Source organism: Halyomorpha halys, unplaced genomic scaffold, assembly GCF_000696795.3.
Source record: "Halyomorpha halys isolate HHAL.00 unplaced genomic scaffold, Hhal_1.1 Scaffold422.1, whole genome shotgun sequence".
In the NCBI taxonomy this organism is placed as follows: domain Eukaryota; kingdom Metazoa; phylum Arthropoda; class Insecta; order Hemiptera; family Pentatomidae; genus Halyomorpha; species Halyomorpha halys.
In genome coordinates, this window is record NW_027111899.1 from 892,841 (window position 1) to 915,789 (window position 22,949).

Below are 22,949 nucleotides of genomic sequence, written 5' to 3' on the forward strand. Positions count from 1 at the left end.
CTTCATTTTTTTTTTTTTAATATTTATTTTAATTTTTAAAAAAAGAAAGAAAATATTTTATACCTCAACTTTGCTAATCGCACTGGCAAGCACACGAGAAGTACTTACTAACGTACTTGACTAAGGCCGTCTTTAACCAAGTGGGAGCTCCAAGCACTTTAAGTATCGGGGGACTTCCAGATTATAAATGGTAGAGATTGGGACTTTTAAACTCTTTTAAAGAGCTTTGAATTGTAAGCAACACGTTAGTTACAGTAATTATTTCATTTAATATCTATCGCCACCGCAGTTATTTGAACACAGCAATCTGTTCGTACTCGCCCGAAGTTATCTTTGGTTTCCTTGTTGCCTTGTTGTTTTTTGATTTTTTTACCCCATTTTTTAGTGCTACGAATATGCGTATATGGAATTTGCCAAAAACAGAACAAGATGCAATTTTATTTCTTCAGGAGCAAAATATTTTACCTCAAAAACGTACATGTACCAATTCCCCTGACATAAAACTATACTTTTATAAACGTGAATTTTGAAAATGTAATTTAAGAAAGTATGATCAACTAGTGGGACTTAAGAGACACCTGGTTTCAGTTGAGCAGAATTCTATTTTGTTCAGCTTTAAGATTCATATACTGCTGGTGCGAGGATCTGACATTGGTTAAATTTTGTGAAAAGCAGCTTGATTGATTTATCAGATAAAACTGTTATAGACTGAAATAATTAAATGCGTGAATTATGTATCACGGATATGGAAAATAAATTAAATAAGAAGATTGGAGAATCAAATTGCACTGTGTAAATTGATGAAAGTTTGTTTTTTAAACGTAAAAATAACTGTAGTCAAGTATTACCAGAACAGTGGGTGTTTAGTATATGTAGAAAAACCAAAGATTCATTTGTTGTCACTGTTCCTAATAGAACTGGCTCTACCCTTCTCGATAAAATTATTGAGAACATTGCAGATGGTACCACAATTTATTCTTATAGTCGGAAAGGTTACCAAACAAATACAATAATAAAAGGATTCCTACATGGTAAGATTATCATAAATACAATTTTATTAATCCTGATGCGGGAATTCATATACAAACAGTTGAGAGAATGTGGGGTAGTGCTAAATGGATGAACAAGAGATAAAGGGGACGGCAAGACATTATTTTAAATCTAATTTATCAGAGTTCGTACGGCGACAGCATCAGATGAAAGAAAATAGAGACTGTTTTGAATCTATATTAAATTTCATATCGGCCCATTATCCACTGAAATCTGACTACTTTTCATAAATAAAATGTTTTGATTTTACATTAAGTTTTTTATTCCATAATTTGTTGCAAAAACTTTAGGTGTAGATTGGCGCACTAGCAGAATTTTTGCTGAGGTGGCGTTAATACATAAGTACCAATTAAACATTGACACGAGATACTTTTATTGATTTTTGATTACCAAAATCATGAATCACTTTTTTGAAATCTATTTATTTAAGTTTTATTTCTACTAACGTCAGTGATAAACTGCTCAATCTTTCTTGAAGTAGTCATACTCCTCAGTCCATTCTTGATTTGTTTTAGTTTATGAATCACAGGATTAAAGGAACCCTTGTATTGGGTAAAATTGGCACTGTTCAAATTGACTACTAAAGGACTATTGTTTTCTCACTTCATAAGGAGAACCGCTACTTCTAGAAGAATACTCCGGAGTTCATACACAAACAGTTGAGAGAATGTGGGGTAGTGCTAACTGGAGAAACAAGAAACATAGGGGGACGGCGAGACATCATTTGAAATCTTATTTGTCAGAGTTCGTATGGCGACAGCATCAGGTGAAAGAAAATAGAGACTGTTTTGAATCTATATTAAATTCCATATCGGCCCATTTTCCACCGAAATCAATAAATTGTGAACACTAACATCTAAGGAATTTTGTAACGGACTGTTTTATTGGTAGAAAAATGGCAAAAAATAGTCAATCCTTAGTCTTAGTAATACTATCAAACATCAGAGTTAGGGATTCCATGAATCGGGAGGCCATGAACCCCTTTACTGTGGCCTTAGTATATATAAAGTGGATTTCAGAACTTACTTTTAACTGCGTAAATCGTAGTGAAACATTTTATTCAGAGTTTCTACAGTTTAAAACCAATGCCAAATACTCTTACAGAGTTTAAAAATGAGGATGTAATCGTTATTATACTTTGTTTGAATAGAAGAAAAAATATTATCGTCAAGTGTTAACATTTATGAGATATGTAAGTCAGAAGCTAAACAGAGTTGGGAAAATTAAAATATTTCAATATGGTTAGATAATTATATCGAGATTGCTGGGAAATTTATGATTTTGCTTCCTCTACTTATAAAAAAAAAAAAAAGAATAACAATAAGAACATACCAAAACAAAATCAAAAAAGAGCTACAGATTATTACTCAATGGTTTATAATTTAACTAAATATTTATTATATTAGTAAATACAAAATTATTTCAGAATTATAATACCAAGCTTTAAACAAAAAAAAAATTAGAAAATTAGAGGATGATAAGTTATGAGTATCATCCTGGGTTGAGTTGGTACCAAATACAACTCAGTTGTCAGGAATGTTTATTTTTTATAATTTATTTTTGGATTATACTATTTGGTAACTTAGAATCTCAAATATTGAGGTAGGATCAAAGCTTCAAATAATTTTTTTTTTTTAGGTGATTACAAAAGTTCGTTATTGAAAATAATGAGCATAATTATATCAGACCATTAAAGCCAAGCCTGTTTAAGAATCAACTAAACAATCTGACCTTTTGCTTTAAAGTAACAACATCAACTCTTTGAGTAACACTTATTTTAGTAATATATATCATAAAGAAATCCATGAAGTCATATTTATATCCAGTCGATAAAACATCTAAAATATTATGCTATGTATGCGGTGAACCTGCTTGAAGTTTGTTGTTATTATAAATTTTAACGAAGAGGTCTTCTTAACCAAACAGGAGTTTTATTAAAAGTTTTGTTTACACCTCCTGCATAGCAATGAGATCTTATCATCAAGAATGACCCTTAATGTATTATTTAAATTACAAAGTTTAAGGGATAGTAACGAATTTTAATGAAGTATTTCCTAAAAGTAAACAATTTTCAGGGTATTAAAAAACAGAGTTGATGGAAACAAAATTTGATTTTATAGCTGTATAAAATCCAGAAACATAATTAAACTCACTAAAACACAACTTCTGTATTCAAAACATAATTTATATTCTAGTAATGACAATTGCAAGTCTGCATATGATATGCATATATATACATTTAATACATAATAAATTCAAACACAAAAAATATTATTTTTAACAAATAATATATCTACTACTCATTAAAAACTAAGACCCTGAAATAATAATTTGATTTTAAAATTAAACTGTAAACAATCATTAGCCGTATAACCAGCCAGTTAGAACCCTGAGATATGTTAATTTAATTTGCTATCTAATAATTATTAGAAACCAAAGTTTTTGACATAACTGGATTCTTTCTACTGATTTCATCAATTTTTGAAAAATAGTTAGGAAATTTTTATTGCTCGGGATTTAAGAATAATTTTGTTTTTAATTTATAGTAACTCAAGGTTGAAGAAATACTATGGTAATTAACAAACATACTAACTTAGAAAAAGTTTTAATTTTTTTAGTTGCCATGTTTTACAACCAAGCTCCTATGCTATGCCAAATTAGACAACAAAGATTTGACTCTTATTTATGAGAAATATAGGTAGCAACAAATAGATAGTATTTGCTTAAAAAGAAAAACTAGTCTTATATTTACACTAATTTTTCTATAATACCGAATTCTAAATTTATATATTTCTATAATTTAATGCTTTGATTTCTATAAATTTTCAATAATCAACAACATAATTAAATTCATACCCCAACCTACACTATGAAATAATTTCTCTCATAAATGTTATCAAGATTGTAGTAAAATACTAAGATGATTAGCTCAGTTTTAATACGACTAAAATCTAGCAAAAAGCAGACAGATAACAAACAAACACTTTTTAAATGAAAAACAACTTACTTCAGAAAATGGTTAAATATTCAATAAAAATGAAGGTTGTATATACTATTTTTCTTATTCCCTCAAACTATTCTTATGCTAAAATTTATTTGAATAGTTTGGAAAACTAAAAATATTTAAATACTTGAACTGCAAGTAAAAAAATAATATTCTAAAATATAACTTTAAAAAAAAATCATCTAAATCACTACTACTATATCTCATATGCTATATCTTTCAAACAATGATTGTTTCTGATTAATAAAATAACCTTTACTGCAGCTAATTCTGATACTATAAAAAAATAATAAAATAATCGTGACCATAAACAGACACTTCATAATAGTTACTTCAAACATATAAACTGTGAATACATGATCTTTTGTTATGTAAACTATACACTCCCCATTAGCAACTGTTAGAAAAAAAAATCTGTTATAAAAATGTAAGGCCCACCATGGCGATCTGGTAATAAAAAAACAAAAGATATGAATCGAGATTATTTACCCATTTTTGAATTGGTAAATGCTGTTCAAAAAAATTAATTTTAAACCATTCATTAATTTTTTAACATGATATTTTATATAATATTTATATGGAGATTGACGCTAACAGGGCGGTATCTATATCATAGGCCAGGCTCTTGGCCCCATAGTTCCTAAGGCCCCCAAACTCCTGTAGTCGATAAATTAAAATTAATAAAGAATGAACTGAGGGCTACGACTGCTTAAAGAAAGATTGAGCAGTTTATCATCGATGTACATAGAAAATGATACATTTAAGAAATAGACTAGAAGGAGTAATTCATGATTTTACAAATCAAAATAAGTATTTCTCGTCATAGTTAATTTTTTATGTGTTTATTACTTTTCAAATATTAAATAAACTAATGATCCTAAAGCATTTTTTATTTCTGTTGATAACTAAAAGTTGTTAAGAAAATAAATTCTCTAATCCGGATAGCCATTATATTCTAAAGGGCCTTGAACCCCCACTTGTTTAAAAACCTGAGTTCTACACAACAGAAATAATATAATGATTCTAATATTTAGTTTAATACAAACAGATAGAAGTTTACTTCATTATCAAGAGTACAAAAGACATAACCGCAGGAAATAAAGCTTTATGGCCAGAAGGTTAACACAGTTAGAAGACTGAAGATAATATCAGCAATATCACCAAAAGTGAAATATTCATCTTTAGAATGAGGAGAAGATGGTTGGGGGTGCGGTCAATGAAAAACACAAATAAGTACGATTAACTTATTTTAATGCCAACGTTTCGGCTAGAGTTTCTAGCCTTCTTCAGGGCTGTTCGCTGGAAGATCAAACGCCTAATGACAATTTTCATTGACCGCACCCCCAACCATCTTCTCCTCATTCATCATCCACGGTCAACTATCTCTCATAATTATTCATCTTTAGAGATTATGGAGGTACAAATAATAGTGTTTTTGGTCAAAGTAGTCTATTAAACTTCAAGTTTTAGCAATAAGTATTAATTTAGATGAAAAATACAATTATGAACTATAAATGTGGTTTGCAGAGCTAAAGAGGATTAAATCAAGAAGTTTAAAAAAAAAAAGAGTTAGTTGTGGATTGATACTTGTTAAAAATTTTTACTTTCAAACTCAAAGTTAACAAAAACTTTACTGTAGCAATTTTTTAACATATGGCAACAGTTGTGATCAACCCCGAAAATATCTCATGAAATTTCAGGATGTGGATAAAAATCAAGTGTATATTTGCTATTGTAACTGAAATTTCAATAATGAACTATACCTCAATCAGCCTTTATACAACAATAGAAATGAAATTAGCCTATAAATTACATTACGATTTAATTAGTGTTCATAACCTTTAACCTTAATTATCTCAGAACTTTAACTTTGGATTTAATCCTCTTTAGTTCTGAACAACTTGTATAGCTTATTAATATTGCTATAAATTATTTTGACAATGGAATAAAAATGTTAAGGACATCAGAGAAAAACTTTATCTCTCATAAGATGGTAAATGTCCAGGTTTATGAGAAGTTACTCTAGGGAATGTTCTATTGTATTTTTTAAACAGTATTATAATGAGCTTTAAAATTAAAGTATAAACTAACATGGGTGAGTTACTAACAACGGTTAGTATTTTAAGATTTGAGAAGTAGGTTTAGGTTGTATAAATTAGAGAAAATATATTAATTAGTGAAACTTATTGTATATTAAGTCCGAACATTTCATCCTAATAACTTCATCAGAGCAGGGGCAGTTGATGGAGGTGAGAGTCAGATCTCTCTGATAAACTTCTCAAATTTTACATTAATGACTATTGTTAAAATTTAACCTATAATACTTTAAACTCATTATACCTGATCATAATAGTATAACAGTATTCAAACATAAAATTTGAAAGAGAAACTTTATGCTTAAGTTAGTAACTGATTTTTTATTGTAAATGATGTAGTATCATATAAACATCAGTATATAAGACATAAACCATTCATTCTATATGGAATAGTAGACCTTAGTAATGTATAAGATGTAATTAAACAATGTAAAAATATTGCCCACATTAAAATTAAATAATTTTAATTACTTTTTGTTTTGACTATCAACATCTGATCACTTGTTATGTAACAAAAGGGAGTACTTATTGACTGGTTATTTACAGATATATATAGTGTTACTAGTACTTTTTAAATCTTAAAGAAAATAAATGCATTGGTAACTACCTGTTTACAACTATTTCTTGTTAGTATAATTACATGAAAGAACAAACCTACAACGACATGAAAAATATGATAAACCATTGTTGATAATTTTTTTCGTCACCTACACTGCCATTGTTACCACCATAATTAAAAGTTGACTTCCCTAAATAAAATTATAAAGAAAAATATGCTAAAGTATTTCATACTTCATATTTTTTAAATTATCAATCACATACAATGAAAAACGTACAATACACCTAAATCGAAGATGATTTTTAAAATCATCTTAAACTATAACACTTTTATGAGGTACTTTAAAGTAAACTGGGAAGAAGTTTAACACTTAATTAAAGTATTTAATCAAAATAACATAATTTTCATTTAATTTTTCAGAAATACATAAAATGCATAATAAAATGTCCCTCCGCTCCATAAAACTGGCTATGAAAAACAGTATTACCGAACATTTATTGATGATATAAAAAAGAATCATATTGTTGTTCAAGTGGAATGGTAAACTATTTAAGAAATTTAGTTATGTATTCAAAAGATTACCTGTTGCTTCTGAGACAAATGCTTCATTCGCCAATTATTTCTGGTCATACATGAACACGCATATCATAAAACACAAATTAACTTAACAAAATAGTAAACTCAGAAAACTGCAAATGAATTCCTAATAACCATCAGCTACTTTTAGCGCCATCGACGTAACTCAGTGAAAAGAAGATAGATGGCGCAAGTTACAAATGGTTGTATCCGGAAGTTGTAAATTTGACAAATTAGATTAATTAAACTTTAGGATCTTGTTGTGAAGGTCTAAGTTAATGATCATCTCTTAATTGTCTCATTGCTCTAAATAATTTTATATCATTTTCGAATAAAGAACATTTATCCAAACAACTTTATATACTTCGATTTTTATAGTGACAAGGGTGGTAGTTATAAATTTTTTATTTGTATTAATTTTTTCGGAAGATAGTACCCAATCCTCTTTTATAAATTCATTACTTTGATTCACCATTAAAACAACGTTTCGGTTAGTTTGTCCATTTTCAAGCTTATTGTCATACAAATATTATTGCAATTGTAATACAAATTGCTCAAGTCAGCAGTATTCAAAAAGACACTAAATATCGAATCATTAACTTACAATTATTTCTTGGTAATTTTTTTAATGAGTTTGCTATTTATACAACTAATATTACAATTATATATTAATTTTAACTAAATTTGAAATGAGGTCAGTAAATTATCTGAATTAGTCTAGGAACAAGCCTTAAATGACTCACATTCTGTGTTGATTATGAAACACTTTTTTTAATCTGATAATAAAGAACCTGATAAAGCATAATGAGTCGTCATAGAGTATGTCGATTTCAATTAGAAGCTAAAACTACATCTAATTTTGAAAAAAATGTTAAATGAAATAGTTATTGTTGTTTGATATAGCTATTAATCATATAAGGCGAAAGATAGAAGAGGTAATATTGAAAAAAAAGTGCAACAAAATTCTTAATTAGGTCCATTTCAATTTTATTCTGAAATTTCTTCACGATTAGAAACAAGCAGAAATGGCAAGAAAGATTTCAAGAAGAAGGGGCTATCTACTTCGACCGTGTATTATGGGAGCAAACAAAAATTAAAAATGAAAATCGGTACCCCCAACAACCCATGAAGGATCAGGTTCAGTACTTTGTAAGGGAGTACTGTTACTAGATCAACGGTTTTGCAAGGAGGTGATTTGGTCAGAACCACGCTCGACCGCCAGATTTTTACCCAATTAGGGTACTGAATTTATGAGGCTGGATGGACCCCAGGAGGGCTCCAGAAACCATGGGGTTGACTCGCAGCTACAGTGTAACAGAAAACAATTTTCTGCCCAGCCGGATTCGAACCCGAGTCGTTGGAGTTAGTAGTAGCCTTACCACCGTGGCTTCGCACTCAGTATGGAACAAACCTACCTAAAATGTCAATGCTTTATATTTTTAAAACGCAGTCCATTACTTGAACGCAGTTTTATTTAGTAATGAGTGTAAATTTAATATTCGAGGCAGTGATAAACGCATAATAGTGTGAAGGAGGCCCATCACAGAACTCTATCCTAAGAACGTACGGTTAAAGTACTATTAAAATGGTTTGGCGTTTTCGAAAAATAAATAGGAAGATGTTTGACATTTTTAGACTGGATACTGGACAAATATATAGATAATGTCCAAAATATACAGTCTTAATCGGACTAAGAAACGACCAAACAAAGGGAATATACTTTAAAGTTCTTTCACATCAAGTTTTTAATTAGCACACTTAATTATATTATTTTATATAGATATTTTGATTTCTTGTTTGAGGCTGATTGCATTTATCAATACTATTAACTACTTATATTTTTATATAAGCGCAGATGGACAGACTAAACAAATTTGATGAATCATTTTCAGCATCTTGGGATCGACTTGTTTGATAAAATTCACGTTATCTAACTAAATAATTAACTTATCTAACTAAGTAATTAACTTATCTAACTAAATAATTTTAGTGATCAATAATAAAAGTGGACTGAGCCGCTCGCTCAATCGTCGCTCAAGTATTCCATGGCAACAGAGATGGGCAAAAATTAGCTAGTTGAAACCAATAGCTAAAATTGCCATGGATACGACCCTTATTCATGAATGAATCATTGATAAATAAATATCGTATCCATGGCAACTCTGCATGGCAATCATAGTGCTGTTTCCTTTGAATGAGATTTGATCCGTAGCTAATTTGTGTGATATCTCAAAAAGGGTTCATTTTTGCCCTTAAAACACAGGGTCCAACTTATTTGGGTATTGATGTTCGTCTCGAAACCCAGTTATGTGATTTAAACATAAAATGAGGCAAGTTAATGAATGAATATAAATGAATGAACTAGTTTAGTGAGGTTGTGAAATTGAAATTTGAAGTATACTAATTTATAATTAATATTCATTTTTAAATTCTTGATTATAAGATTGTAATTAAAGCTGTTAATTTTAGATTGTCTTTGCTTAGGACCAGATTGGACGAAATGTTGGAAATTAAAAATAAATTAATAAGGAATGTTGAGTCTAAATGGGTTGTTTTATTATGATAATTAATTTTAATATTCTATATGTTTCATTATTTCTTAGGCCGTATCAAGTGCTCAATTCAGATACACCAACTATATTTCTTAAGTCTAAACTATATTTTTAGTCCGACTAAGTAGCCATCACCAGCGCCCGGTCCCGCTGCCATTGTCAAGTTAGGACATGAACTAAAGCTCGAGCCACTACTTTACAATTATGCTAAATTGCTAAATTGGGCACATTTAGATTCCCAAATTCGTAAAAACCATATTAGAGACTTTATTTGGTTAAAAAGAGATTTGCCCTATGAATGGAAGCTAATTTCACACGATCATAATTATAAATTGATTTAATCTAAATCCAATAGACATAAAACTTACATTAAGTTACTTATACAACGAGGTATATTCCAAAAAATCATAATTAATAAATTAAATTTACATGCACATTATAGAAGTGGAATTTTATCAAGTAGCATCGTAAAAAATAAAATGTTAATATGTATATTCAAACTATCCACCCTTGGTGTTAAGAGTTTTCTTGAATATGAAATTCACAACGACTCCGAGGTAAGCTCTTAATTACTGTGCTTCTATTCACACGGGCGAAATTTTCCCTGACTGCCTCTCTTGCTTTTCTCAGCCTGGAAATAAGACGTCAGAAAGTTTCCATGGTGTGTACCATTATGAGGTGGAAACAACTAGCAAAAATACAAAGGTTAGCATCAGATCCTCTCTAAGTATGTTGTTTTTTTTTTTAATAATTACTTAGGACAATCGAACTGAACCGCAGTGAATAAAAATCACGTTTTAAAATATTTAGTTTTTAGATTAGTATAATGACCTAAAAATAAACTTAAAAAGAAAATTAAAAAAAAACATGTACATTTGATGAAAAATTTGAAACAATAATATCATAATAAATTTAGATGATAAGAATTACAAAACTTGAAATGATCCAAATTAGAAACATTTTCATCGCTTATAGTATGAACAACAAGAAAAAAATACATTTTTGTTTCCTACATAATATCATTCCTAAGTGTTTTATTTATAATTACATATATTAATTTGTTTCATCATATGATCTAAATTTTTTATAAATTTAAAAAATCTACGATTGTCTTAAGGTCAAAAATTAAGAACTGAAACTCATTGGTTCTTAATCCATACATTTTTTTCTTCTAGGAGGTTTCTTGGATACTGCGTCTCCCTCTTGTGTTATTTTTTTTAAGACCATATCTACAATTGTAAAAACATAATTAGTTCTATTCCCACTTATAAATAGAAAAACAATTATAGCGGCAGTGGGTATCCAAAATTGAACCTTGACTTTCATAGGGACTGGTAAATATATATATTTTACTTTCTATATTCCTCAATTCCTTATTTTTTTTCGTTGTTTCATCATATAATAAATGTAAAACATAAATAAAAAAAATGAGGAATTAAGAAATACAGAGAATAAAAAATAAAATTTTCTGTGACTGTCTATTAGCAAAATATAATGAAACAAACTAAAGTGTGTTGAAACGACACTGATGAATGAGAGACGTAATTTCAGGCCCAGTAGGAAAATGAAGTAGTTTCATGATGAGACTCTGAGGCTTAATAAAATGAAGCATTGCGCCTATAAGTAAGTCCTGCTTCGGAATAATTAAGCAGGAGCTGGCCAGACAAACCCTCGTGGCGAGATAGTTATTTTTACTGTGTTGACTGGTTGCAAATTAATTTTTTGCACTTTATTTTTGTTTTGTTTTTTACTTTATGTATTTCTTGAACCTGGGTATAGATCGATTCTAGGTATCATATTAAGTTATGTATAACAAAAATTCACAAAACAAATTAATAACTGTATTGTGAACTACATCATTTAAATAGATCGTAATGAAAGGAAATAAAATATAAAGCAAAACAATGTCAAGCCTATGTGTATGGTTATGCTGGCCTAATCATATGATGTTGGCCGCTAAAACAATCAAAGAGTAAATGAGTATTTAAAATTACTTGGTCCTTATTTAATGCTCCATAATCAAAATTATTAATTTTATAATTATATTATATATTAATATTATAATTATATAAAATGTGCACATTATTCACAGTAAATCCGAAACGTCCTAGAAGATGAAAATTATTTGGATTAAAAATAATTTTTTTAATTTTTACCTTAAGACAATCGTAGATTTTAAAAAATGTAGTTATAACTTATAATCAAATAACATGATCCCATAAACACGCATATTTTAGGTCTGCATTGAAATTATTGTAATATTTAAAAAATACCTACTATTAGTTGATAGATGAATTGCTTCAACGAAATGTATTATAAAAGCCAAAAATAAAATTTCTACTACAATAAATGAAAAAATATTTTGAGGTGTAGATAGTTGACCGTAGATTAATGCTTGAAGAAGTTTGTCGGGGGGTGCGGTCAGCAAAGAACAACATAAATAAACAAAACCATATTTATTTATTTTATGCCGACGTTTCGACCTGAGTTTCAGGTCTTCATCAGGGGTTGTGCCGTGTAGAGGGAAGATACCAGTTACCAATCTTCCCTCTACACGGCACAACCCCTGATGAAGACCTGAAACTCAGGTCGAAACGTCGGCATAAAATAAATAAATATGGTTTTGTTTATTTATGTTGTTCTTTGCTGACCGCACCCCCCAACAAACTTCTTCAAGAAAAAATATTTTTGTTGCAACGTGTTTTAAGCTGTCTTTTATGTTCCAATGGTATAACTCTATCGTCCTTCTAAAAACCAAAATTCTACTTTTAATTTGGTGAGATCATTTGTTATGTCAAAGTCACTTCTTCAAGTATCATCTAGAATTTTTTTAAAAAGTTTTTCGTAATATTAAAGAGTAAATCTGTCCATGCTCATAACATGTTCCTAAACCATGTCAAAGTGTTTCGTACTGCCTTTTCAGTCAGAACGACCTTTTATCCTGCATATTTCAGAGCTGTTATGTTACAATTAATAATTCACCAACTGTTGTTGCAGCATATTGAAATAGTAACTCGGAATTTTTTCGAATGAAGTTTTCGTACCCGGCCAAGGAGTATTCAATTTGGAGCCAATCAAAGGATTATTATTCTTCTCGCTCTAACTAGAAAATGTTAGTGAAAAATAAAATAAGTTGCCCTTCTTGGCCTAATTGTAGCATTAAATCCAGATATTCTGAGAAATCGTTAGTTTATGTTTTTGTAATAGAAATCCCCAAAACATACCTCAATGAAATAATGAAACTTTATCTACCAAAAAAAAATGTTATTTGAAAATATAAAAAATAAGCTTCATAGCTTTATTTGTACTTGTCTATTGACAGGACTCAAATATCTTTGACTAGCTTAATATAACAGTTGGTTCTAATTGGATATATATATAAGGAGTATCTTCTATCCTTCTAGGTTTTCATACGTTGCTTTGCTTTAGTATTGACTCATTTGACAAAAAATATTATTCATTTTGTACTTGAAGAACACTATAGATAGTATTGTAGACTTTTTGACAGCCCTTACTAGCTTTGGAACAGTCTTGAGAACTATCCTAATAGAGAATATCCCTCCTTTGAACTACATTCAATTGTTTTTATTGTTTGCTTTTTTCTTCGTATCATATGTATCATTATTAAAGCAAAGCAGCAACCAGTTCACAAAATTTCTAAATTCCGAATTCATGTACTTGTGAATCGAACAGTGTTTTCTACCTCTGAGGTAATAGCAAAATTAAATTTCCATCACCACCTTGTTGGAAACTGTCTAAGGTACATTATTGTCCAAGGTGAGGGAATGCGCCCTACATGCAACCCCGGAATCGTTCTAAACCGAATAGATAGCCGGGAAAATCTATAAGGAAAAATAGGCATGATTTCTAAATCAAATTATTTGAGTACTGGTACTTGTATTTGGTGGGGGAAGAAGTCCGGTAAGGGGGCCTAATCGTCCACTTGCCAACCCCTGACGGCTAACTAAGTTGCTGATAATACGTGGGTATTAACCAAGGTGGGAGAGTCAAGATTCATTCCTTGGGACCGCCGAAAAATGAATGCTGCCTCAGGTGGGAATCGAACCACAACCGAGCGCACTGGGACCTGCGCCCCGACCCGCACGGCCGTCACGTCCCAATTATTTGAGTAACTATAAAATAACTTTAACTAAACTTGATAACAGCTGTGTCTGAAATTTTTAATTCAAATTGAGTTTTTCTTAATATTTCTTATAGTTATTTTATTTCACTTTAAGGTACTGTAATTTATACTAATTTTTATTTGATATTTTTAGTCTGGAGTTTTCTTTTGAAATAATTTTATTTCAGATCTCTTGATCTTGCTTTGGAGGGTTCCTGTAAGAGTCGGACCCTCACAACAGTACATCAGGTTTTATTACGGTATTGTAAACCCTGAGTTTAATGGCTGGAAATAATGATAGCAAAAAAAGTAAATCCTCCCATTTAAATGGAAAGCTTTTTGGGGTTTTCCGTGTTCCTAAAAGGCAAAGGAACTCTATTAAAGCTTGTTCAACCCTGTTCGCCTACACTGATGTTGTCAATTTAGTGTCTTTCAGGATCTCTTTATGTATTTGATTTGATCTCTATTCATTCGTAAGCCGACCCTTACGAAAGGACTGCTTTCTTAATCACTAAATCTGTTACATAATTTGTTCGAATTTAAGTTGAATAATCTGAAATTTTCTTGAATATATCTTATCTTAAATTTAAATTCTTTTCAAATAACTGACAATGCGCCTCATTTTATGGGTCTGAAGTATCTATAAATTTTTACTATTTTTTTTTTTTGATTTATGGACTGAGACGAACTATTTTTATCATAATTATTTCTGTTGACTTAAATAAACAAAACTTTTTAATTTTAGTCCATTTTATATTCGTGTAAGATTCAGTTGCTATTTCATTTCCATCAGCGAGAATTCGCTACTTGTTTCATTACTAGTTTAGATAGCAAACTTTTTAAATAATACTAATTTATTTATAACTGGGTTTAATATTATTTCAAAAATGATAAATTTAAATGTGTTTTGAAATATTTTCGGTATTATGGTTATAAAGTCCTCAAACTAGAATCTTTCTGTTAAATTAGAATAATATTTTTCTACTTCCCCTTTCCTATAAATGGAATATACAGTTAGGGGTAATATTGTGGTCATGGAAAAATTCAAATTCGAGTTTTTGACGGAATTAAGTTTTGAGGTCACCTCAAGCCAAATAACCAAGACTTACAGAATGGTCTGAATGTGCGTCTACGTGAACAGCCTATCTCAAAAACGAAAATTCATACGGAACTGAAACTGTTATATTTTACTAAAATCAACTTACCGGATGTGCCATTTTATATAATCGAGCTGTTTTCTAGAAAACAGCTTTAACGATTTTTTTATACTCTATATATCAATATACAATTATATGACGCGCACTGCACCAATTTTTTTTACATAGTTTGCCATAAATCGCAATACAAACATATCTAAAAGTAAATTTTGGTTTTTAATTCTAAATTTTTGACTTCATTTGATGAAAAATTAACCTAAATGAATTCGTTAATCAATCAACTCCTAATACCTTAATTGGATAGCAACCCATATTTGTTTGTTGATTCATACAATGGTACAAAACATTGTGATAATCAGGGCCAGGTATATTTATTACATATAAATTCATTTTATATTAATTGCATTATTATCTTTGAGGGAAAAATAGTATTTCCAAATATTATTAAAAAATAAATAAAATAAAATAGAAAAAAAATCTATAAAATTGAAAAAAAAATTAATAAATAGTATCAACTATTTATTCATAACTATTACAATCATTTGCGAAATTTCATCCTGTAAACCTCTATCAGTCATAACAGACTAGATGAAGATCTGCAGTGTAAGTCGAAACTTTGGTTATTAATAAATTGTTAAAACTATTACTTAATTATAATTTAATTAATTACAGTCTTGACTGAAACCTGAACCATGTCTCTATAAATAAATAAAAGTAAGAAATATTTTGTGAAAGGTATCATTGTGATACTGATTCACCGTAGTCAACAGGTCTCATAAAGTAAATATCTAATTTCACAAAAACAGGCATCACCGCGTCCATTTTACTTCCATCATTTCGTATGGAAATTGGTATACTGCTTGGAATATTTTTTTTGTCTTGTTTTATCGCTTAATTTTCTACGGTACAATAGGCATTATCCATAAATGCGGGTTATTGTCAATGTTTTTTTTTTTTTTAGAATATTGACATCTTGGGAATAATTCTTTCGAAATCAAATGAACGTGTCAATCGTGAATGTCCAATCCTTAAGCGGGTTTGGACAACTTCTTTTCTGCTGTTGTTGCGGCTTGAGTCCTGCCAAGGCTTTACGTCTCCTTTTATACTTTCAAGCTTGTTCAAGTTACTCTTCTTTCTTTTGATTGCTTCAATATTTTTACTTTCACTAACCTATATATAGAATATATAGTATTGCGTTCAGTAATCAAAGGGTTTATTTAATAGATTTGAGAAATTAATTTTTATCTTTTTTGAATAGACGACTTGAACCAACAGTCAGCGCCCCTGTTAATCAATACTCTTCTTCAAAATTACCGGTTTTTCAAACCTCAGCTGCCGAACTATCCTAATTTGATTTCCTAATAACCAAACATTAAAGTGTTGTTATGGTTCCGAATTATTGCACAGACCTCAGCAGTCAAACAATTCTACTTTCGATGCCCATTAAAGGCAAGGAAGGGACTACGGGGGAAATATTGATAAGTCTCAGCATGCCAAATTAACCCAATTTCCTAGTTCTCTGTCTGAAATTTCCTTTCCCAGTCCATTGTACTTGGTCAGTCTGTAGCATCATCAGTCTTAGTCTCATTTATTTCATTTCTTTTGTACAGTTAATAAAGTAATTTTTTTTTATTCTAAATTATCATGTCCTTTCAAAAGAGAGACAAACTCCCCGAGCGGCTCATAGTGGACGGCGAAAGCCGAAGGATCTCGTACACCATCCTCTATCTCGGTGTGACACTTGATAGGCATCTTAACTTCTCCAGTCACGTCGGGGAGAGACAAACTGGCCCGTTTGAAGTCCTACAGGCTCTACCTCCTGCTCACTTCACAGTAGATCTCACTTCGGCTCAAGATGAAGATTTACAAGGAAATCATCCGCCCGACTCTGCTCTATAGTTCCCTGCTCCTGCGACACCACTTCAAGACCACGCTGAAAAACCTGCAGTTTCCGCAATTCTCTCGTTCGGCGAATAGTCCTAGGAACTTCACTCCAAAGGGCCAGTAACATCCATGATCCATGATGAGCTCCAGCTCCCCTCTGTGCCGGAGTTCATAGGCCGTAGGCACATCAAATTTTTTGATGGGCTGAAGGCAAGTACTAACCCGCTGTTCAGAGAGGTCGCTCCTCCACCAAGACCCGGGAGGTGGCAAAGCAATGTCTCCTTGGTCGATATCCTCGCAGAGGGAAGGTTTCGGGCTCTGCAGCCTGAAGTCATCTTAACCAATCTCCCCTTTTATCCCCCAGTGGAGTGGCCCTCCCCGTTCTTTGTACCCCCCGGCCAGGGGTTCCTGAGCCAATATTGTAACCCCCACCTTCAGCAGATCCAGCCCAACCTCTTATAATGTCATGCGGCAAAGGCAATGTATGTGCGAACCTGGTCCAATGCAGACAAGGCTGTGGACCAGGCCGCCGCAGCGGCCCAACTCATCGCTAACAAACTACGGGACATAAACATTCATATCAATCCACAAAAAACAGACGCCATCACCTTCTCATACAAGAAAACTCCCAACAGAGCACCTAAGCTCAACAAACAGACAATACAAACCAAGAAACATCTCACTTACCTAGGCATTAAACTAGAAACACATCTATCTTTCACTGCACACATACAGAACAGGATACAAATCGTCAAGATAACATCATAACAACTTAAACACCTTATCTACTCACCAGGGCTGTCATTCAGACTCAAATTACTCATCTACAAAGTAATACTACGACCATCACTCCTACACGGCGCACCACTACTACACTATCTTTACCCAACAGCCCTGAAATCACTACAACAATACCAAAACAGCACACTACAGAAGATATGTCGAGGGACATCTCTGGAAAGACGTAACCTGGCACACATTCATAACGAACTACAGTTAGAAACTGTACAACAACACATCACACGGAGACACATTAAATTCTTCGACAGTCTCCCTGCTTCCTTCAATCCAGTATTCCAGTCTATCACCCCATCCCCCCTTCCTGCGAGGTGCCAGGGCAGGAAAGGTTCCAAAAACCCTATTAACATCACCTCATAGCTCCATCTTCTGATGCACCCCAACCCCCTCCCTCACACTTCTTTTTGATTTCTGACTTCTCTTATTATTTCATCTTATCTATCGTCTTTATTATTTTTATTTTTATTGTTATTTTTATTTTTACTTTTTATTTTTTATTTTATATGCGATACATCACGAGGAGGCCCCTCACCTCCGGACTCAAAATAGCTCCTTGAATGGATAGCTCATATGTAAAATTAAATATAACAGGTAACCTTAAAATACCAAAGGTACTAAAAGGTAAGACACAACACGAATTACTTTTTCTTTTTACAGTAATGCACTTACTAATTCACTTCTTATTTCTGTTTTAGAGGGTTCGGAAAAAAAAAAAAAAAAATGTGCGAACAGGCTGCTCAAAAATGAAAAGTCGTAGGAAACTTAAATTGCATATTTATTTGATATAAAGTAACTGTTTGTTTGGGATGTTTTGCTAAAGTCAAATCATGGGGAACGGTACTTTATATAATCGAGTTTACACATTTTTTTCAATTTTCTTGAAAATGGCTCTAGCAATTTTTAGTAAATTATTTTTTTAACATGAGCAATTTTTTATCCTCATTGAAATAGTCTTACAGGGCTTATATGCGATATTTTAAAAATAGTTTCTTTAATCTTTTTATCTGGGATAATGAACCAAATCGCATTATTACTTGTAATAATATATGGATAAATATGAACTAGGAAATAATTTAATAATTAAAGGGGTAAAGTTTTTTCACTCAAGCGACTCTTCCGATCATATTCTACAAACGTACAAAGGTTAATTTCATCTCGAAGTAGAGTGGTAAGCAAAGGTTGTATGATGTGCGAACCAGAATCATTCGTTCAAAGTACGCGCAAGCTATGTTGATTTAAGTACAGTACGACCACAAACATGAAGAGTTCAACTCTGGCAACTATATCCGCTATTTATAAAAAAAAGTTAAAATCTTTGAATTCCCGTTTTCCCCAAATTAAATTTTTTCTATTGGAGATACTAAAAAAAACTTCAAAAGAGGACAGTCTATCACTCAATTTAATACGAACCTATTGCAATATTTAAATTCTAAGTTGAAATAAATAATACTTTTTCATCAAAACTATTTAGAAAACCATTAATATACCTTTCTCAAATACTCTCATAAACTTCATTAGAGTAAATATTTAATTAACAGAAAATATGTACTTAGGAATCTCCCAGCTCGTACCTAAATATAGGGTTTAATTATACCTCGGTGGCCACTCACAAACACAATATTTATGCCATTATTAATCTACTCTTGATTATTATTATAATATATTATGAAATCGATTAAGCTGTGCTAAATATTTCTAAAATAAGTTAAAAAAGTTGTTTGTGATTTTAATTTCTTTTTGATTATTTTTTAAACAAACATGATAAGAAAACGAGTCATATTTTTTAAAATTTATTTTATTCATTTAAAAAATTACATCCAATATGGTCCGACTAGATGACAACATCTATCGGCCGGTTCCAAAATTAGACAAAAAATGATAGACATAAATGAAATGTAAATATTACAGTTTTGACGATTAGGGCTTTGTGGCGACTATATAATTTTCAAGCTAGATAAGAACAATATGAATTGATCTCAAGTGATTTAACTAATAATTTAATTAACAGCTATTAAAATGAAAATAAAGCAAACTATAAAAATAAAATAATAATTTAAAAAAATTTAATTAAATTAAGTTAAAAAATAACTGAAAGGATTTTGAAGTGAATAATAAAGCTGAAAATTTACAATTAGTGAATTTATGATACAGAATACGATACAGATAAGGGCCCAATAATATTACTAAGCACACACATACATTGCTTATTGTAATGGTAATATAATAAATAAATTATGGAGAGTTAAATATTTTTTTGTTTCCATTAATTTTCAATTTTTTTTGGTATGTGTTTCCTTAAATATATTTTGCATTTTCCTATTAAAATAATTATTATATTCAAAGAAATACTAAATTTAAAAAGGATCTGCAAAATGTTATGAGAGTAGTAGATTATATTACTAAGCAGTCTGGACTAAATCCAATGAAAATTAACAAATCTTCATATTGATACATCTTAATGATTTTTTAAAAAAATTTCATAGAATAATGTAATAATTATAAAGTTTTGACATTATTATCTCAAGAATATTATTATAAAAATTAATAAAAGAGATTTAATAACCTTCAGAACAACTTTTCTTTTCGCTGACAACGTTCATATTGGAAAGGCTAGCACCCATAATCTATATTTTAGAAGTTACTTGTTATTAATACGATACTATTACCATCGCCTACTATGATAATGGAAACGGTAATGACCCTCTGCCCTCATGAGATAAAAAGATACAACAAATTCGGGATCTCGTAATAACTAACGACATGAGCCAACAACTGTGTAAGCAGGATTATTCCTTAACTAAGTTGGCAAAAACTAGGGCAGTCTATTTCTGAAAGACCCTAAAACTGTATCTGAAAACTTTGACAATCTCTAATACACTGTTTGGAATAGTGAAATTAAAGTTCTACTTGTGAAAGAAATTGGACACCGTTTATTACCATAACCCGTCTTAAGGCCGAGAGGTTTAAATAAAATTATTCATATATGAGCTAATTACAATGAGAACATAAAACTTATTATAGTTCAAATTAAAAACAAAATATTTATATTATTTATGCAGGGTGTCTTCCTGTACATGTTCGCTTTCCAACCCCTACAATTATAGGAATTTGGATTTTCGCTGGGTCATGAATGTGGCATTTGTTTTTTTATTTTAGAGATATTGATTTTTGTTTATTAACATTACCTAGTTCTTCTTTAGCGCACCTTCCTCTAGGATTTCCAATGGAACTTTTTTATTTTTTTTTTTATATTCTGATAGGAAATTTTAACTGGTATTTGTGTAAGGAACGTTTTTGATTCGACGATTCCTTTTAGTATATAATAATAGCTAAAAAAATATTTTACGGATTTCTGTGATTTACCTGTAAACAGTAAGAAAATAAAAAAACAAATTGTTAAACAAAACTGTTTTAGAATCCAATGGGTCACCAGTTTGGATTCCGAACATCTCACTCCACTATCCAGCAGTCATCATGTGGTTTTCGTTGTTTCGCCTTCTTTGGAGCGCGTAATGTACTATGCGGGAGTCTTTTTCGATCTAGAACAGGCTTTTAATCGAGTCTTGCACCCGAAACTGATTCGTTCCTTTCTCACTGATATATCATTCAAAATAAATAATCTCTCCTATCAGTCTGCTAGTGTTCCCCAAGGTAGTATCCTCGGTCCCATCCTCTACTCAGTCTATACAGCTGACATCCCAACCACTCCTAACACTATCCTCACCACTTACGCTAATGACACATGTATGCTCGCAGTCAATAATACTCTTTAATTGCAATCCAAACTTTCTAATCCTAATAAATAAATTAAATTTAAAAAAAATTATCTAAATTTTATGATTTACATCTTGTAATCAGTCGATAAATATTTACCAATTTATCTCTTAACTAATTCATGGCATTTTAATGAACGTCGTTTTATGAAATTGAACAATACGTATCAGAAAAATAATGTGAATAGAGGATTTAAAAAAAAAAATTCAAACGATAAACATTAAAAAATTGCTATTAAATCAATTCGATTTGAATAGAAGTATTCGCTTTCTCTGCCAAACGCTTTCTCTTGAAATAAACCAACTTTGTCGAGAAGGAGTCATAATTTGGCATACAATTCCAAAGTAAACTCAACACTAAAATGGTTTATTTTCATTATTCAATGAATCAATGAATCATAAATCAATCAATTTCATTAAAAATCAATAGTTTTGAGTCTCATATACTCAAAATTGTCGTATACATGTAAAATAAGAAGTAATTGAATACAAGTTTGGTCAATCTTTTTGAACTTAATGTAACTGATTTGATACATACTATTGCCTCAAAATCGAAAAAGTAATCAAATACTGACTAACCCTGCCGACCAGTCACTTGGGTGCTAAATCTCGAAAAAAAAAACAAAAAAAAACATGGAAGACTGATATGCGGATTTTTTTTTATTTTCTAATTTCGGATTTGTATTTTGTATCTTGAACGTAGAACCACAGATTTTCAGGAGGATTGATTTTTTATTTCTAAGTGAATTATAATGGAATTGAAAAAAATAATTAAATAAGAAATTATAAATAATTAATTAAAATTAATTGTTGAATTGAGTAAATCATAAACTATTATAAGAGGTTCTTCTCTGTTTGTTAGATTATCAGTGTCATGTTCTATTATTTAATGTGAAAAATAAATAATGATGTAAATTTTTATGATTAGTATTCGTCCATTTTTATCTCAATATTAAAAAAAATTAATTATTAATAAATTAACTGTTACGTCGGAGATATATGGTCAAATAAGAAATATTAAGAAGAATAAATGCGGTACATATTTTTTTTAACCATTTATATCTTCCTTACCAATTATTTCAAATATTATAAAAAACAAAAGCTAGTTAATGAAAGAGTGGAACAAATTAGCATCAAACAAGTAAAGAGCGACTAGTACATAACTTTATCCCAGGCGTTATACAGGGAAACTAAATTAAGACTCCAAAATACATATTACAAACTAATATAATTACTGCCTGAACATGGACAGACCAAATACTATATTAATGAGTTCACGTACCAAGCAACGGTGTACAAAAATGAGTCAGATAGGCAGCACATTATGTGTATATAATGGATAATGTCCAGGGAAAATGAACGATATAATAAATTTTA

At 30.6% G+C, this 22,949-nt stretch overlaps 1 protein-coding gene across 2 annotated transcripts in view; it reads right to left on the reverse strand.

The window, feature by feature from the left end:
* LOC106682539 (glycine receptor subunit beta-type 4) overlaps positions 1–22,949 on the reverse strand; it is a 409,926-nt gene that overhangs the window by 376,139 nt on the left and 10,838 nt on the right. The window contains exon 1 of one of the 2 annotated variants that reach the window (XM_067049815.1): positions 7,292–7,441. The exons of the other annotated variant lie outside the window; for it this stretch is intronic. The gene's annotated coding sequence lies outside the window, so the exon portion shown is untranslated. Of the gene's footprint in view, positions 1–7,291; positions 7,442–22,949 lie in introns of those variants that run through there. 2 annotated transcript variants of the gene reach the window in all.